This window comes from Sus scrofa, chromosome 13 (genome assembly GCF_000003025.6).
Source record: "Sus scrofa isolate TJ Tabasco breed Duroc chromosome 13, Sscrofa11.1, whole genome shotgun sequence".
In the NCBI taxonomy this organism is placed as follows: domain Eukaryota; kingdom Metazoa; phylum Chordata; class Mammalia; order Artiodactyla; family Suidae; genus Sus; species Sus scrofa.
The window spans coordinates 74,907,198-74,927,665 of NC_010455.5; positions in this window are offsets into that span (position 1 = coordinate 74,907,198).

Here is a 20,468-nt window from a genome sequence, read left to right on the forward strand (position 1 = left end):
CTTTGATTCTTTACCTGAGTCAACTCACTTAAATAGAGTTTAAGCAATAATTTGTCTGAAGGGAATCTGAGTGGTGATTATAAGTGTTCAAAAAAAAAAAAAAGCATTGGTGTGTGCCATATCAATGACTTACATAATGAAAATGAAGGATAAGGAATGCGTTTGTGCATTTTTAAAATATATTTGAACATTTAGGAGTTCCCATCATCATGCAGCGGAAACGAATCTGACTAGAAACCATGAGGTTTTGGGTTCAATCCCTGGCCTCGCTCAGTGGGTTAAAGGATCTGGCATTGCTGAGAGCTGTGGTGTAGTTCACAGACGTGGCTCAGATGTTGCTTTGGCTGTGGTGTAGGCTGGCAGCTGTAGCTCTGATTAGCCCCCTAGACTGGGAATCTCCATGTGCTGTGGGTGCGGCCCTAAAAAGCAAAAATAAAATAAAATAAAATTCATAGCATCTATTGGAATCAAACCCTTGATTAGATTAATTGAAAAAATTAAGGTTATTCAAAACTTTGGAGTAGCCATTGTGGCTCAGTGGCTTACGAACCCAAGTAGTATCCATGAGAATGCAGCTTCTATCCCTGGCTTCCTTCAGGATCCCACGTTGCTGTGAGCTACAGTGTAGGTTGCAGATGCGCCTCAGATCCCTTGTTGTTGTGGCTGTGGCGTAGGCTGGCAGCTGCAGCTCTAATTCAACCCTTAGCCTGGGAACTTCCATATGCTGCAGGTGCGGCCCTAAATAGCAAAAAAATATAAATAAAATAAATAAATTACTGCAAAAATCCAATCCTACTACCCTTTTACAATTTTCTGAAAATGTGATTTACATTCATTTCATTCCGTTTCTTATCAAAGATTTTGCCATGTCTATTGTGACCATGATTTCAGCCTACGGTAGTGCCTCAATAAATTCTACTTAGAAACCTAAGTTACATATTGTGAAGGGTCAGTTTTGTGAGTGTGGACCTCTGCTTCTGCCTATGAAAGAGTAACCAGTACAGGAATGGCTGTCCTTTCATAAACAACTAAAAAACTGGAAAAAAATATGTGAAACAAATATTTTAAAACATTGAACAGTAACAATGCAGGACTTTGATCCTTAAAAGAAGGGAAAGAACAGAGGTGAGCAGAACAATGACCCTACTTTTTGCCGAGAGGAAGTTTCCAGATCACCTCTAAGGAAGCAGGAACCCAAGAAAGCCCACTACACTGAGTTGAAGAAATAGAGATAAGAGTTTGGGAAAGCCAAAGTGACTGGAATTTCTATAAGAAGAGAGCTTTATATAAATCTCCTTGAAATCTTTAGCAAGGAGATCTGCTTGGGTGTAGAATGAAACTGATGTCCATCAAGCAAGGCAAAGCATAACTGTGAGAGACATATAAGCTGAATAATACCCAGCACTCCACAGGGACAGGAATCAATCATGTTCCTACTAACCAAGGTGAAGAGAACTCATTAAACACCTAGGCTTTTCGCTGAAGGGCTCTGGGACTGAAATAGCTGTAGACTAAGGGCTGCTCTATAACTGCCCTCACTGACCATGACACTAGCCTGGGTAGAATCAAGTGGATCTCAAAGTCTCTTTTTACAATTGTTAAATATTTACTAAAAAAGATTTTTTTTTTTTTTGGCTGTGCCTATAGCATGCAGAGTTCTCAGGCCAGAGATCAAACCTGGGCCACAGCAGTGATAACACTAGGTCCTTAACCTGCTGAGATGCCAGAGCAACTCCTAGGTCTGCAGGTCACTTGATTGCCCTCCGCAACAAACCTCAATACTCACTAAAAGGAAGACAATACAAATCTGAATATTCAACAGTGTATCATACTTAATATCCAGAATCAAGTGAAAAATTGCAAGTGCAAAGAAGCACAAAATGTGACCCAACTGATAGAAACACATCTAGAAACCACAGAGATGATAGTATTCAGACAATGAACTTAATTTTTTTTCATTCATGATTCACTTTATTTTTCTTTTTTTATGATTTTTATTTCTTGCATTATAGTTGATCTACAGTGTTCTGTCAATTTCTACTGTACAGCAAAGTGACCCAGTCATATATATATGTATATATTCTTTTCTCATATTACCCTCCATCATGTTCCATCACAAGTGACTAGATATAGTTTCCTGTGCTATACAGCAGGATAGCATTGCTTATCCACTCCAAATGCAATAGTTTGCATCTATTAACCCCAAACCCTCCCTCTCCCCTGTGGCAACCACAAGTCTCTTCTCCAAGACCATGAGTTTCTTTTCTGTGGAAAGGTTCATTTGTGCTGTACATTAGAATCCAGCTATAAGTAATGTCATATGGTATTTTTCTTTTCTTTCTGACTTATTTCACTTAATATGAGAGTCTCTAGTTCCATCCATGTTGCTGCAGGCATTCTTTTGTTCTTTTTTATGGCTGGGTAGTGTTCCATTGCATATATATATATATATATATATATATATATATATATATATACATATATTACATCTTCTTAATCCATTCATCTGTTGATGGACGTTCAGGTTGTTTCCATGTCTTGGCTATTGTGAATAGTGCTGCGATGAACATACAGGTGCATTTTTCAGTTGGGTTGTTGGTTTTTTTGCTGTTGAGTTGTATAAATTGTTTGTATATTTTAGAGATTAAGCCCTTGTCGGTTGCCTCTTTCGAAACTATTTTCTCTCATTCCATAGGTTGTCTTTTTCTTTTTTTTTTTTTAATGGTTTCCTTTGCTGTGCAAAAGCTTGTCAGTTTGATTATGTCCCATTAGTGTATTTTTGCTTTTATTTTTGTTGCCTTGGGAGACTGACTTAAGAAAATATTTGTACAGCTGATGTCAGAATGTTTTGCCTATGTTCTCTTCTAGTAGTTTGATGGTGTCTTGTCTTCTGTTTAAGTCTTTAAGCCATTTTGAGTCTATTTTTGTGCATGGTGTGAGGGTGTGTTCCAGTTTCATTAATTTACATGCGGCTGTCTGGTTTTCCCAGTACCTCTTGCTGAAAAGACTGTCTTTTTCCCATTTTATATTCTTGCCTCTTTTGTCAAAGATTAATTGACCGTAGGTGTCTGGGTTTATTTCTGGGTTCTCTATTCTGTTCCATTGGTCTGTATGTTTGTTTTGTACCAGTACCACGCTCAGATAGTGAACTTTAAACAGCTGAAATAGTTGTTACACACAGGCCCAAGGATTTAAATGAAAACATGAGCATAATAAAAAAAGTATACAGTTTTAAAAAAACAGTGAAAATCTAGCATGGCAAAATTTGTGTTTCAAGGAATTTGTCTATTTCATCTAAATTGTTTATTTTTGCCAAAAAATTCTTCAAGATATTTCCTTAATATTCTTCTAATATTTATAGGATGTGTAGTGATATCTCTTCTTCCATTTTTCATATTGGTAATTTGTATTTTCTCTCTTCTTTTTTCTTGGTCAGTCTAGCTATAGCTTAATCAATTATTTTGAACTTTTCAAAAATTGATTTTTGCTTTTATAAGTTTTAACTATTGTTTTTAAATTTAATTTTCTGTAAACTTATTTCCTTTCTTCTACTTATTTTTCATTTAATTTTCTTTTTCTTAGATTCTTAAGGTGCAAGCTTAGATCAATATTTACATTTTATTTTGCTAATATATACATTTAAAGTTATAAATTTTCCTCCAAGCACTACTTTAGCTGTATCCCACCAATTTTGATATGTTTATTTTCATTATCATTGAGGTAAAATTTTTTCTAGTTTTTCAAAGACTTCTACTTTGACCTGTTGATTATTTAAAAGCTATTTTTTGGGGCCATACCCAAGGCATGTGGAAGTTCCTGAGCTAGGGATCAAACCCTCACCACAGCAGCAACCTGAGCAGTGCAGTGACAATGCTGGAACCTTAACACAATGCACCACAAGGGAGCTCTCCAAAGTTTGTAATATATATCTTTAGTTTAATACTAGCATCAAATAATGTTGTATCGCTTTGTGTATAATATCAGATCTGTAATAGTAGAGTCCCACTTTCCCTAGGGACGTGTGGATAAACCAGATCTTCAGGGTAAAAAAGGCCTTGATTTATATCATTTGCCAGCTTCATGCCAGGTTACCCCTAGATACTCTCGCCATGGATGATTTCAGGCCACCAAAGTGATGTCAATGAATTCAGAGTTGAGAAGAGATACAAATGATCAGCTTTTGCAAGCCAACACTTGCTAGCTGCAATACCCCACTGATTTCCCTGCTTTATTATTTATTTTTATTTTATTTTATTTTTTTGTCTTTTTGTCTTTTTAGGGCCACACCCATGGCACATGGAGGTTCCCAGGCTAGGGGTCCAATCGGAGCTGTAGCTACCGGCCTACACCAGAGCCACAGCAACGCCAGATCCAAGCCGCCTCTGTGACCTACACCACAGCTCACGGCAACACGAGATCCTTAACCCACTGAACAAGGCCAGGGATTGAACCCGAAACCTCATGGTTCCTAGTCAGATTCATTGCCCCTGCACCATGACGGGAACTCCCTCCTTGTTTTATTTTTTGTGCTCTTATTATCATACATTTTACTTCTACATGTATGAAACTCCACAATATATTTTTAAAATTATTTTTACATCAAACCGTCAATTATATTTTCAATAAATTTTAAAATGAAAAAGAAAAATCTTTAATATTTAACCACATGTTTACTGTTTTTGGCTCTCTCCATCTTATTGTGTAGGTTACAGATTTTAGATATTTTGTGGATACACCTTTCTGGTATTCTTTCATTGTCTGTAGAGATGTTATTTTTCTCTTATTGAATTTTTTTCTAATAACTTTGTATAGTATTTGACTGAGGTATTTTCTTTTACTCAATTTTAGGTGAAATTGCTTTCCTGAACTTTTATTATTATTATTATTATTTTCTTTTTAGGACCACACCTGCAGCCTATGGAAGTTACTGGGCTAGGGGTCAAATCAGAGCTGCAGCTGCCAACCTACACCACAGCCACAGCAACACTGGATCTGAACTGCATCTTGGTCTGTGCTGCACTTGTGGCAATGTTGGGTCCTTAAGCCACTGAGCCACAACGAGAATTTCTTAAACTTTTAGAATAAGGCTACTTTCAGAAAAAGTTTTCTTACTCTACAGAACTCCCTCTTCTGTTGTTTGGTGCATTATTCAAAAACATAACATCTTGCTGTCTTGAGTTTCTTGGCTTTATTCCCTTGTCCACTTTGGTCTAGACCTTCTTTTTACTTCATCCTTGTTTTCCCTTTCCTATACAGTCTTGACTCCACTTTCAGCAGTGTCTCTTGCTCTAGATTGCTCCAGGTCCTTTAGTCCTCTGAAGGTATTTTCACATCTGGTCCTAGGTTAGCTCCCTGCAGGTTATCCCTAGGAAGCATGCTTATCCTTTACACTGGGGCTTCTAGGGAGACTCTCTTCTAGAGTGTCACCTGCTGCAGAGACCTCAGGCTCTGTTGCCTTAGGCCTCAGACTGTTGCCCTTGATGGGCTTGAGTCTCTGCCACAAGTTTCCCCACCAGGAAAGCCACTCTTGCAGTCTCAAGTGGAACAGACCTGAAGCAGGAACCTGAAGATCCTGGTCCAACAGGGACCTCTCCCAGGCACTGGGGAAGAGCTGTCAAGTGCCTTACCTCTTCTTCCTCCAAGTTCTAAGACTTGGAAAGAAGACCAGAGCAGATAATTAATGTCTACTATTTCAACATGTTTGAGGTACTACTGGAGGCCTTGAGGATCAATAAAATCCTGGGCCCTCATACTAGAAACACATATATACCCCTTGGTGTACAATTTTTGTGTATTCATAGTTCCAGGCCAGTGATTCTTCGGTGACATCACATCATAGGAGAAGCACTGGGGATAAGGTTGCTTAATCTATTTTCAGGCAGATGCTATCTTATGGGGCTAATAAGCCTTATTGCATATAGACATGTTGCATATATTTATGTAAATGGTCTATCTGTGGAACATTTAGGACAAATAAAAAGGTATGATAACTCAACTGTAGAAACCAAGAGTTGACACCCAATGTCTACAAATCTGTTTAGATCAGAGGTTTACTTTGGAACAACTGAGAAACCAGGTGGACTTTGCTATTTTTTTTCCATGGAGGGCAGGGACATCAAACAATGGCATTTGCTGTTGGGGCAGTAGAGGAATCTATAATCTGTTTGTTTTGCCCCAGGAGCAATAGACTCTGCTCTGCTTAGCCAGTCACTCCTCATGGGCCCACATGAAGATCTCAGGACCCAGCTTCTCTTGGTGAAGGAGCATGGGAAGTGAAATCCCTAAACAACTTAGACGACAATATGAATGACACCTTCCAAGAAAATGTGTCACAGGCTGGTGGGGAGAGCGCAGCTTACTGACTCCAAAGTCTTAGATTCTTGCTTTGCCTGCCTTACCGGACACCACAGCAGTTACATCCTCTGTCTGGGACATAGTTTTTCTCTCTATAAAATGAGATCACTGTAAAGGTGGTCTTGGAGGGTGTATTTTGCTGAAGGGTCCCTTAGCCATGGAAGGTGCCAAAGAGAAACTATGTGGAGTCCCTTCATTAATTCACTGAATGTGTTTTAATACTTTATCTTAGCCAGGTGTTTAGTAATAAATGGTAGTCATTGCCATCTATTGGTGACTGCTACTTGTCAGGCAGTACTAGCACTATGAGTAATCTTTAAAATGACCCAAGAAGGAAGGTATACGTAATCTTATTACTAATGAGAAAACAGATGCTAAGAATAGATAAGTAACTTGTCCAGCATCATATAACCCTAAGTGGTCTGTGATCCAAACCCAGGAGTCTCTGACTCCAATTTCATACTCATTTTATTCCACAGATTGCACATGAAAATACTCAGTATCTGTCCTCAAGAATAGATAGGTGAGTAAAAGGCATGTACAGCTAACTGGTATACAGAGAAAAAAACGCTGCAGCATCTTTTTGCTATATTATTTATGATGCATGGTCTAGGATCTAGGGGTCAGCATGCTTGCAGGGCTCCTTGATATGGTGTGATCCAAGGGGCTGGGGTCATAGTGCTGTGCATACAGGACTTGAAGGGGGAAAATATTGGTCATAACACAAATAAGAATGAGAATAAAGTCCTGGTACTATAGTAGGTGATTTACTTTAATTACTAACTGTGTTCTTGGAACAACCCTATCAAGTAGGTATTATTATTCTCATTTTCAGATGGGAAACTGAAATTAAGTAACTTGCAAAATTCACTAAACAGCTGAGTTCTTATTGACTAGAAGTGAATGTGTAGAAGCAAATGACCATACCACACTAGCTTTAGTGGTGTCCCCAGTCCAGGAGAACAAGGGCCATGCTCTTGTCTTAATTTTTACAGTTGTGATCATTTCTCATGTTTCTTTAATGCTACATCTATCACCACTACATTCATGCTTAGCATGGGCAGATGACTTCCAAAAATAAATGTGGGATTCAACTACACTCTGGGAGCAGATTCCTTTACCTGAGATCATTCCTTTATTTTAAAATCCAAAAATAATAATAAAATAATAAAATAAAATAAAATCCAGACTCCTTGACACCCTCATGTCCTGGCCCACTTTATACCAGGCTCTCAGAATCCCCCAGCTGTGCTTCCCCCTCCATGGCATCCCTTTTTGTAGCCTGGGAGAAGTCAATTGCCAGAGGAGACTTTGGACAGATGTTCCATCCTGGGACAGATGCTGCCCATTTCACAATTTTGCCTGAAATCAGCCCTGCCACAGAGCCATAACCTGTGCCCCTGGCCCTGACCTCTAACCCATCTTTGCCAAACCTGTCCAGGTACTTTGCAAAGAGCATGCCAGAGAAGACCAACTTTTCCTGCATGCTTGCCTTTGGTCAGGGACTTTTGTTCCTTTACACATGACAGTTTCCAGAGTCCATTCAGCTCCAGGGTCAGTGGCCTCTACGTCTGTTGGCCTAGAGATCAGACATGGCTGGGCTAGATTGAACATTGTACTGATGAAGAAAGGGTTTTCTTAGAAGATCCTTTTGCATGCAGAATGGATAACTCTGCCTTTTGAAACAAGGACAAACAGGCTCTGGTCTCTCCAAGTACATTATAGAAGAATGATCGAGGTGAGGAAAAGGAGCACAGAGCTTTGCTTAATGGTGAAAAATGCTGACCATCTTTGTTCAGTTATTCCTCATTCCACATGATCCTGCTTTCTGCCCTTCACAATATACTGTGTGACTGTGGAGACAGGTAAAAAGGCTCCTCTTTCTTTTCCTTTTCCCTTACCTTTCTTGCTTCCCTTCTTTTTTTTTTTTTTTTTTTTTTCGGTTCTTTTCTTCAGTTAAAAATGTTTGTTCTCCTCCCCTGCCTTTCCTTGAGATGTCCAGGGGCAGTGGAGCCTAAGAGACTGGGATCAAGAAGGCAGCTGGAGATCAGGAGATAAATTATATACAGGGGAAGGGAGTAAAGAAATAAAAATATTGAGAATATTGGGATCCACCTCTCAGAGAGAAGGAAGTTGTAAAAATGAGGAGGAAAAAAACTAGGAGATTTGCGGTAGTGTTCAATTGGAATTGGAGGAATCAGTGTGAACTCATAGTTGGGGAGCAGGTTGGGGAGATGGATATAGATATATGTTATTATGGAGATCTGTAGCTATATCTAGAGTTAGATCTAGATCTAGATATCTGTCTGTTGAAAGATCCTAGTATCAATATCTCTCCAAAGCAGTTACCACCCCTAGCACCCACATTTTGGTTCGTAAATACCGTTATATACTAAAAGGATAAAGTTTCTTAGAGAAATGAGATTCCAGAAACAGAGATTCCAGAGCTGGTGCAGGAAAATGTGAGGAAGGCCTGAATGTCTTATTCTGCCAGAAAGTGAAGCACCTAAAAAATGATGAGGCTTTAAAAAAAAACACACAGGGAGTTCCCGTCGTGGCGCAGTGGTTAACGAATCTGACTAGGAACCATGAGGTTGCAGGTTCGGTCCCTGCCCTTGCTCAGTGGGTTAACGATCCGGCGTTGCTGTGAGCTGTGGTGTAGGTCACAGACGCGGCTCGGATCCCGCGTTGCTGTGGCTGTGGTGTAGGCTGGAGGCTATGGCTCCGATTCAACCCCTAGCCTTGGAACCTCCATATGCCGTGGGAGCGGCCCAAGAACTGGCAAAAAGACAAAAAACAAAAAAAAACAAAAAAAACACAAAACACAGGAGTGAGCTTGAAGGGCCATAATGATCTGATCATCAAAATAAAGAACGAGGAGGACTCTGGGAAGAAGGTAGTATGTAAAGCCCAAAAATTTGTCTCCCCACCCAGTCAGAATTTACACTGGTAAAATCTGTTTGATAGAAGTATTTTTTAACTGGAGTCCATTGAAGACTTCCAACTTCTAGGGGAAGGCTTAAAGGGTAAATTGCCATTAATCTCAGTCAATCTCAGTTCTTAGCTTGGCAGTGGCTACCCATTCCCCTCCCATCTGCCCCCACAACTGTCAGGCATGCAGATATTCTAGGAGGAACTTGCACACAGCTTGTGGGATCGAAGGTGGAAAATAAATATCCTCTCATGAAATATTGGGGATCTGTGTTATGGTCATTGATTGCTGCTTCTGAACATGAAGGTGCAGGTAGAGAGGAGGGAAGCTGCTGTTACTGCACCTCCCTTTTTGTTGCAAGACCCTCCTTCTCCAAGTGATTTAAAGGGTCAAACCTTTTTACCATGCTTCTCTGCTCTTCAGTTTTCTCTTTCTCCACTTTGCAAGCTAGATATTTTAAGACTAGGGCATTCAAAAGCAACTTCATATTCAGAGGAAATTAGAAAGTCATTGGGCATACCCAGGGAAAGGAGCAGGATCAAAACTACTACAACTAAGGTCCTACTACTGAAAGGACCTTAAGTTTGTGTTTCAGGCTGCTGCTTGGCACAAAGATAGCCTACAGCAATAAAAACCAACAAAATGAAACTGCCAGCCCTGAGGAAGGAGAATCTGCTTTCTAGAGTTACTGTACTGTTAGATTCAAATGTTCAGTTTTCTTTCTGTCTTTCCTTTTTTGTTTTTTCTTTTTCTATTTAGGGCTGCACCTGTGGCATATGGAAGTTCCCAGGCCAGGGGTCAAATTGGAGCTACAGCTGCAGGCCCTATGCCACAGCCACAGCCACAGTAACACGAGATCCAAGCCACGTCTGTTACCTATGCCACAGCTCATGGTAGTTCCAGATTGTTAACCCACTGAGAACCACCAGAGTTCGAACCTGAGTTCTCATGGATCCTAATCGGGTTCATTGCTGCTGAGCCATGACAGGAATTCCCAAATGTCCAGTTTTCAACAACTACATAAGGAATTAAAAAAAAAAAAAAAAAAAAAGGAAAATGTGGCCCATTTAAAGAAAAAAAAAAAAAAAAAAAAAAACACCCAGAAACTATCTTTGAAAAATACCCAATGATGGATCTACTACATAGAGAATTTAAAACAACTATTTGGAGTTCCCACTGTAGCTCAGCAGGCTAAGAACCTGACTAGTATCCATGAGGATACAGGTTTGATCCCTGGTCTTGCTCAGTGGGTTAAGGATCCAGCATTGCCACAAGTTGTGGCATAGGTCACCGATGCTGCTCAGATCCTGCATTGCTGTAGCTGTGGCATAGGTCAGTGGCTATGGCTCCAATTTGACCCTAGCCTGGTAACCTTCACATGCCATGGTTGCAGCCCTAAAAAGACAAAAAAATATATATATAAAACAACTTTTTAAAATGCTCAAAGAACTAAAAGGAGATGTGGAGAAAGTGAGGGGGAAAGTATATAAACACAATGGATAAAATACTAAGATATAGAAAAATCTAAAAAGAAACCTAGAAGACATTTTGAAGCTAAAAAATACAATAACTGAAGTCAAAATTCATTAGAGGGATTCAAAGACATTTTGAACAGGCAGAAGAATCAGTGAACCAAAAGACAGGACAATTGAAGTTACTGAGTCTGAGGAACAAAAGGAAAATAATATGAAGGAAAAGTGAACAGAGAATAAGAGACCTGGGGGTCACCCACAATGCAGAATAACATGCACTGGGGGAGTTCCAGAAGGAGAAGAGAAAGAAGTAGGGAGAATATTTGAAGAAATAATGGTCAAAATTTTCTCAGTTTTCATGAAAGACATGAATATACATCCAACAACTCAATGAACACTCAGTAGGATGAACTCAGGGCCCACACTGAGACATATAATAGCCAAACCGTCAAAAGGCAAAGATGAAAAGATAATCTCCAATGCAGCAAGAGAAAAGTAACTCTTGAAATACAAGGGCTCTTCAATAAGCATATCTACAGATTCCTCTTCAAAAAGCTTTGGAGCACAGAAGGCAGTGGGCTGATATATCTAAAGTGTTAAGAGAAAAATCCCTGACCTCCAAGGATCCTATATCTGGCAAAATTGTTCTTCAAAAGTAAAGGAGAAATTAGGACATTCCCAGATAAACAAAAGCTGGGGATGTTTGTTATCACTATATCTGCCTGACAAGAACTACTAGTGGGACTATAGGTTGAAATCAAAGGACACTAGACAATACCTTGAAGCCTTAGCAGAGAAAAAGATCACAGTGAAGACAAATAACGAGCGATTATAAAAGCTAGTATTGTAACAGCGGCATGAAACTCCACTTTGTTTTCCACATATATAAGAGACTGATGTGTAAAAATATTAGTTTATGTTTTAAACACAGTATATAAAGATGTAACTGTGAAGATATCGACAACTGAAAGGGGTGGGGAATGGAGCTGAAAAGGAGCAGTTTTTGTATATTATTCAAGTTAAGACGGTAAATTCAAATTAGAGTGTTATAAATTTAGGATGTAATATCCATAATAATCACAATGAAAATAGCTATAGTATATACATAAAAGGAAATGAGAAGGAAATGAAAATGCCTCACTATCTGAAATCAACTAAGCACAAGAGAAGATGGTAATGCTGGATATGAGGAACAGTAAAAGCCATATGTTTTCGATATGGTATGTGGAAAACAAATAGCACTATGATGGCAGTCCCTCTTTACCAGTAATTACTTTCAATGTAAATGGATTAAACTCTTCGATCAAAAGATAGAAATTAGCAGAATATAAAAAAGCCTAATTCAATAATACACTGTCTACAAGAGACTTACTTTAATCCAAAGACACATGTAGATTGAGTGTGAAATGATGGAAAAAGATATTCCCTGCAAACAGTAACCAAAAGAGAACAGAGTTGGCGGTAAGAATATCAGACCAAAGAGACTTGAAATCAAAAAATCTTATATGAGACAAAGGACATTATATATTAATACAATTTTCAATACAGCAGAAGGTATACTTAAAAGTTACAAACCTAATAATAGACCATCTAAATACATAAAGCAAAAATTGACAGAAAAGAAGGGAGAAATAGTTCTACAATAAGAGTTAAAGATGTCAATATCCCACTCTCAACAATGGACAGAATAACAAGATAAGTGATAAGCATGGAAGTAGACAACTTCAACAACTCATTAAACCAAACAGATCACAGACATATACAGAACACTCAACCCAACAACAACAAAATGCACATACTTTTCAAGTGCACATGGGATATTTTCCAGGATTTGTTAGGTCACACAGTAAATCTCAGTAGATTTTAAAAGATAGATGTAATGTAAAATATCTTCCCTGACCACAACAGAATGAGTTAAAGACATACGACAAGAGGAAAACTGAAAAATTCACAAATTTATGGAAGTTAAACAATACACTATTAAACAACAAATGAGTCAAAAAAGAAATCACAAGAGAAATTAGAAAATACTTAGAGATGAATCAAAATGAAAACACAACATACCAAAACTTATGGGATACAGCAAAAGCAATGTTAATGGGGAAATTTATGACTACAAATACTTACATTAAAAAAAATGATCTCAAATAAATAGCTTACTGACACAACTTAAGGGACTAGAAATAGAATAACAAACTAAACTCAAAGTTAGCAAAAGGTAGGAAATAATAAAGGCTAAAGATAAATGCCATTAGAGAACAAAATAGAAAAATTAGTGAAAAATCAATGAGCCCAAAATGGAGTTCCCACTGTGGCACAGCAGGTTAAGGATACAGCGTTGTCTCAACAGTGGTTTGGGTCGCTGATGAGGCATGGGATGGATCCTCAGCTGGTGCAGAGGGTTAAAGATCCTGTATTACTGCAGCTGCAGCATGGGTTGCATCTGTGGCTCGGATCCAATCCCTTGTCCAGGAGCTTCCATATGCTGTGGCAGCAGACACTAAAAAAAAAAAAAAAAAAATCCTCAACAAAATACTAGCAAAATGAATTCAGCAGCATAATGAAAGGATTAAATACCATAACAGTGGGTTTTTTTTTTTGGTATGCCAAAAGAGTTCTACATATGAAAATCACCCAGTGTAATACACCACATTGACAAAAAGATGGAAAAACCCCATGTGGCCATTTAGATTGAGACGGAAGAAGTGTTTGACAAAATTCAACAGTCTTTCATTGAAAAAAATCATTAGACAAACTAGGAATAGAAAGAACTTACCTCAACATAATAAAAGTCATAAATAAAAAAACTCACAGCAGAAATCGTATTCAATAGTGAAAGACTGAAAATATCTCAGGACTGAAAATATCTCAGGAACAAGGCAAGGATGCTCACTTTCACTAGTTTTGTTCAACACAGTAATGGAAATTCCATCCAGAGCAATTAGGCAAGAAATAAAACTAAAAAAATCCAAACTGGAAAGGAAAAAGTAAAATTTCCTCTGTTGGCAGAAGATATGGTTTTATATGTATAAAACTCTAATGATTCCACTAAAAAAACTGACAAATTCATCAAAGTTATAGGACACAAAATCAACCCATGAAAATATACTAACAATGAACTACCCAAAAGGGAATTTAAGGAAACAATTCCATTCATGACAGCTTCAAAAAGATGCCTAGGAACGATCTTAACTAAAGAGGGGAAAGACTGGTACAATGAAAACTACAAAACATTGCTAAAGGAAATTAAATTGAAGACATAAAGAAATGTAAAGACATTTCATGTTTATGGATTAGAAAACTTAAGATTGTTTTGATGCCAGTACTACCCCTAAACAATCTACAGATTAAATACAATCCCTATCAAAACTCCATGACTTTTGTTTTCAGAAATAGGAAAAAAATCCTAAAAGTCATATGGAATCTCAAGTGATCTTGAATAGCCAAAACACTCTTGAATAAGAACAGAGCTGGAGCATCCACATTTCCTGGTTTCAAAACATACCAACAAACATAACATTATATGTTACAGATATCAAAAGAGTATGGTACACATAGACCAAAGGAATAGAATAGAAAACCCAGAAACAAACACTGATATATATGGCCAAATTATTTTCCATAAAGGGGCCCAAGTCATTCAGTGGGTAAAAAGACAGTCTTTTTGACAAATTGTGCTAAGAAAATCGGATATAAACATTCAAAAGAATGAAGCTGGATCCTCACCTAATACTATATAAAAATTAACTTAAAGTTATTTAAAGACCTAAATTTAAGACCTAAAAGAATATTTCTTAGAAGAAAACATAGGGCAGAAGTTTCATGATATTGGATTTGGCAGTGATTTCTTGGATGTGACATCAAGGCACAGGCAACAGAAACAAAAATAGATTGAACTTTATGAAAAGTATAACTTTTGTGCTTCAAAAGAATATGAACACTGAAAGTAACACACAAAAATGGGAGAAAATATTTTCATATCAGATATCTGATAAGGCATTAATATCTATAATAGAGAGAAAAGTCCTAAAACTCAAAAACAGAAAAACACCTATTTTAAAAATGGGCAAATGGGAGATCCCATCATGGCTCAGTGGTTAATGAACCCGAGCAGTATCCATGAGGACGTGGGTTCGATCCCTGACCTTGCTCAGTGGGTTAAGGATGCTGCATTGCTGTGAGCTGTGGTGTAGGTCGCAGAAGCAGCTCAGATCCCGAATTGCTATGGCTGTGGTGTAGGCCGGCAGCTACAGCTCTGATTTAATGCCTAGCCTGGGAACCTCCATATGCAGTGGGTGTGGCCCTAAAAAGACAAAAAAGACAAAAATAAAAAATAAAATAAAAATGGGCAAAGAACTTGAACAGATGTTTTAAAAAGACATTTATGAATGGTCAATAAGCACATGAAAATATGCTTAATATCACTATCATAAGGAAAGGCACATCAAATCTCATACCCACTGGAATGGCTACAGTAAAACAAACAAACAAACAAACAGAAACTAGTAAGTGTCAGTGAGACTATGGATAAGTTAAAACTCTGTGCACTGTTGGTAGGAATGTACAATGGTACAGCCATTATGGAAGACAGCATGGAGACTGCCTGAAAAATTAGATGTAGAATTACCATATGATCCAGAAATTCCACTTCTGAGCATATACCCAAAAGAACTGAAAGCTGGGTCTCACAGAGTTATTCACACACCCATGTTTACTGAAGTATTAATTGCAATAGCTAAAATGTGGAAGAAAGCACATTGCCAGATAAAATGATAAATAAATATGATATGAACACACAATGGAATATTATTCGGCCTTAAAAAGGAAGGAAATTGTTGACATATGATACAACATGAATGAAGTGAGGACATGACAGTAAGTGAAGTAAGCCAGTCACCAAAGGCAAATATTATATGATTCCACTTACTACTTGGTATAGTGAAAATCACAGAGACAGAAAGTAGAGAGATGATTGCCACAGGCTTAGGGTAGGGGAAAATGAGGAATTATAGTTTACTGGGTATAGAGTTTCAATTTTGCAAGATGAAAAAAGTTCTGGAATCGGATGGTGGTTTATACAGCAATATGAATGTACTTAATACCACTGACCTGTACACTTTAAAATTGTTAAGATAATAAGTTTCAGGCTATATTATTTTACAATTAAAAATTTTTTAAATAATAATAAAGTATTATAACTCACTGAATAAAAAGAAATCCCTAAGTCCATGCTGATAGAAACAAATAAAAAGAAATCAATAAATAATGGAGAAAGAGAAGCACTTATTTACTTTATTTATTTATTTAGTTCGTCCTCTTAGTGCCACACCCACGGCATATGGAAGTTACCAGGCTGGGGTCAAAGCTGCCGGTTTACAACCACAGCCATAGCAACATGGGATCCAAGCTGCATTTGAGACTACACCACAGTTCACGGCAACACCCACTGAGCAAGCTCAGGAATTGAACCCACGTCTACTATTCAGATTGATTACTGCTGAGCCACGATGGGAACTCCTTATTTACTTTAGAATGTCAATTGATAAATGTACAAGGAATGATATCAGAAAATCACTGTTTGGCAACCAATACCGTAATAATTGATTCAGGCAGGAATTATCAATAGTTGCTGAAACTGGAGGATGAAAGTCTGATGAGGAACAGAAATTAAGTAGTTTCAAAGTAGCTTCCTACAAACTACTCATTAATTACAAAAGGAAATTTACAGTGTAGAGACCTGTCAGACACCACCTTAAGCAAGAAAACAAACTTAACAGAAGCGATAATGGACCAAATTATAATTGTGTTCTTTCTAAAGCAATACCCTGAGAAAAACACTGCATTACTTCTGTGATGTTGCTGCAAAAATGCACACCCTAAACCAAATCATGAGGCAATCTCAGACAAACCCCAACTGAGGGACTTTCTATGAAATGCTGTTAAATGCAAAACAACATGTTAAATCACATCTCAAAGATACACATCAACCAAATCCAGAATGTTGTAAATTCCAACAAAGGACAAATGATGCAGTTTCTTCAACAAGTAAGTAGGATAAAAGGTAAAAGAGTAAAAGATTTAAGACATATAACCAACTCAATCCCTAGATCTTGTTTTAGGTTCTAATTTGAACAAGTTAAATTTTTTGACAACCAAGGAAATTGGCATATTCATGGATATTAGTTGGTAATATAGAATTTTTCATTTTGACAGGTGTGATAAATGCATTATGGTTATATATTAAACCTTTCTTAGCTATTAGAGATGCATACTTTTGTGGGTAAAATTATACAATGTCTGTTATTCCAGAAAAAAAAAGGGGGAGTAGGAGGATGGATTATGTAAGATTGGCAAAATAATGTCAATTGTTGAAGTTGGGTAAGGTTTGCATGAGAATTTATTACTTCTGTGTATATTTGAAAACTTCATATATGTATGTAAAAAGAAGGGGGCGGCAGAGAGGAATCTGAAATAGATCTTAAAGGATAGCTAATGAAGAATTTAACTTTTTTTTTTTTTTAAAGCTGCACCTGTGGCATATGGAGATTCCCCAGCTAGGGGTCAAATTGGAGCTATAGCTGTGGGCCTACACCACAGCCACAACAACGCAGGAACAGGGCAGCATCTGTGACCTACACCACAGCTCATGGTAACACCAGGTCCTTAACCCACCGAACAAGGCCAGGGATTGAACCTGCCTTCTCATGGATGCTAGTCAGATTCGTAACCACTGAGCCATGACAGGAACTCCAAGAATTTAATTTATATCTTAATGTGAAAGAATTAGAATGAACATAAGAACTAAATATATACTGATCGTAGTGGATGTATGTCTACCAATACTTATTTAGTGGACTGCATATAATTTTCATGCATATAACTAGTCCAGTATCAAGTTGTAGAAAGTACATTGCAGATAATGAACACTTGAGTTGGACAAACATGACAATTATATTTCAGATGTTAGTACTTAGAAAAATTTAGAAAAATAAATGCATTCTATTCTCACCTTGGTATATTACAACTTATACAACCGACCAAATGTCTATTTAGGATATTTTGCATTTCCCTATAAATTTTAGAATTATATTGTCAATTCCCACCAAAAAGTATAAAATATTTATTGAGAGTAAGATTGGGAGTGCATTAAACCTACATATTAATTTGGGAAGAATTGACATCTTTTTACTACTGATAAAAAGTATATTTCATTTTTTGGTATGGCCCTTTAATTTTCCTCAGTAATATTTTATAGTGTGGTGTGTAAAAATTTTAGACATCTTTTAATAGACTTAGTCCTTGACATATGTTATTTTTATACTACTTTAAAAAGCATTTTCTTGTTTTTTCATTTTGAATATAGAAATACAATTGATTTTTGTGTATTTACCTTATATCCAGCACACTACCTAACATTTATTTTTCTAATAATTAATCTAATTTCTTTGGAATTTTATATTTACAATCATATCATCAGTGAAAATAAGTTTTACTTTTTCCTTTTCAAACCTTTTACATATTATATCTTTTTCATACTTGACCAGACTGTCAAGGACTGCAAGTTAAAATGCTGAAGAGAAATGATAATGGCTGACCTTTTGATCTTTTCCTTGATCTCAAAAAGAAAGCTTTCATTCTTCATCTCACCACTGAGTATAATGATTTCGTGTATAAATTTCTTATGTATTTGCATATGTATTTCTTTTACGTATATTTCACATATACACATATTGTTAGTACAGCAGAGTCGAAGGGGACAGAGACTGGAGCAGTGAGATTGCAAGCAGGTTTATCTAACAACAGAGTGGATGGGAGCAATGAGCAGAGAGAACTAGGGCTCCCTGCCGGTAGGGCAAGGGCATCTTTTATAGGCAAGGGTCTGTGTGTTGGGCCACATAATCCTAAGGAAAAAAAGGGGGGGGGCTTTGGAAATAAGGAAGGAGGATTTAGGTCATCCTGTAAAAATTTAACAGTCTCTTTGACTCTGCTTATCTTGAGGCTTAACAGTTCCTTTAGTTATCTTTGTCCTGGGACCTTCATCCGTGCAGGGGTCTGTTTTCTGTTGGTCTGGTCGGGTGAAACCACCTCTGGAACCTCAATGGAATTTTGATGATACGGCTGACTTCATCTCTTCCATTTTTAACTTTCTCTCCAGATTATTACCACCTAACACATACATTCTCTTTTTACATTCTTTTTACAAATTTTCTAAAATAAGTTGGCTAGGGGGATTTTTAAAATGAATGATTGTTGGATTTTACCAAAAGGTACTCCTCTGCCTACTGATATAGTCATTTTTCTCCTTTATTCTGTTAATGTGATCAATTATACTGATTGATTTTTTTTAAAGGATTTACTTGCATTCCTAGAATAAACTCAACTTGGCAATGATTTAATATCCATTTTAGGTTTGCTGGATTCAATTGCTAACATTTTGCTTAGGATTTTTGCATCTATATTCATTAAAATATTTTTAAAATATTTTTCATGAAATCTTTGATGGTTTTTGCTTTCAAACCATACTTACTGGCCTCAAAAAATTAGTCAAGGAGGGGTCTCTTTTTTTTTTTTTTTTTTAGTACTTGGAAGAATGTGTATAAGATTGCTCTAATTCTTCTTCAATATTTAGTAGAATTCATCAGTGAAGCTATCTGGTCCTGGACTATTCTTCATGAAAAGGATATTTTTATGGTCTCCCCTGGGGAAAGAATAGAATCCCAAGAATTGTCCATTGTTCAGGGATTTTGGAGGGGTGGAAGGGGGTGGAGAGAGAGAGATGGTACTGGATGGCATTTCAAATTACCTGACATTTTCCTAAAAGGAGTCTGCTCTTGATTCCCATCTATCTCACCACACAGCCCTAAGCTAGGAGTTCTGTCTATAAGCATAGTTTGCAGGCTGCCTGATCCTACCTTCTCCATGACCCAGTGGCAGGTCTTTCAGTGAATCCCTGGTGTTAGGCAGAGAGTGGTGGTGGTTGGGGGCACTGGTTCTAGCAGACAGAAGCTCTTTGTTTGCTCTGCTTCTTTGTAAATGTGGCAACATTTGGAAACAAATATTGGTTCAAAGGACCAGTGCTTTCATGCCCATCCCCTTTAGGTCAGCTACCTAACCCCCCTGCACGTACACACAAATTCAGTTCTTTCAACAAGAGGGCCAATCCTGTGGAAATTTAAGAGTTTTATTCAGCTTATCTTGGAAGATTTGGGTCATACCTTAGATTGGTCTGTAACTGGAAGCTCTCTTCTCTTTCTCTGTCTCTATTCTCCCTCCTTCCCTTCTTTCCTCCATCTAGCTCCTCCTCTTCTGGACAAATAAAGAGATCAATATCAAAAAAGAAAAGAAGAAAAGGAGAAGAGGAGAGGTCAATATCAAGAAAATAGCTGCAGTCTAGAGAAGGCTGGGACTTAGGAGATCTGAATTCAGGTCCCAGAGCTCTGGGAATGAGGACCTGTCATTTTACTGTAGTGGCCACATCTGAAAAAGGGGTCTGATCTCATCTCCTTAGGCAGTTGGTCAAGATCACAAGATCTTGTCCCAGTACAGTGCCTGACACACAGAAGAGCTGAAAATGTGGTAAACCAGTGCATGCCTGAGGTGCTACATGTGGGGCACCCAGACTTCTCCCAGATAGACAAGCCTCTTTGCAAGAGAAACCGGGTGCATGTCTGTAGAGACATGGCAGGGCTGGGGGTGCCCTGTCTGTCTGT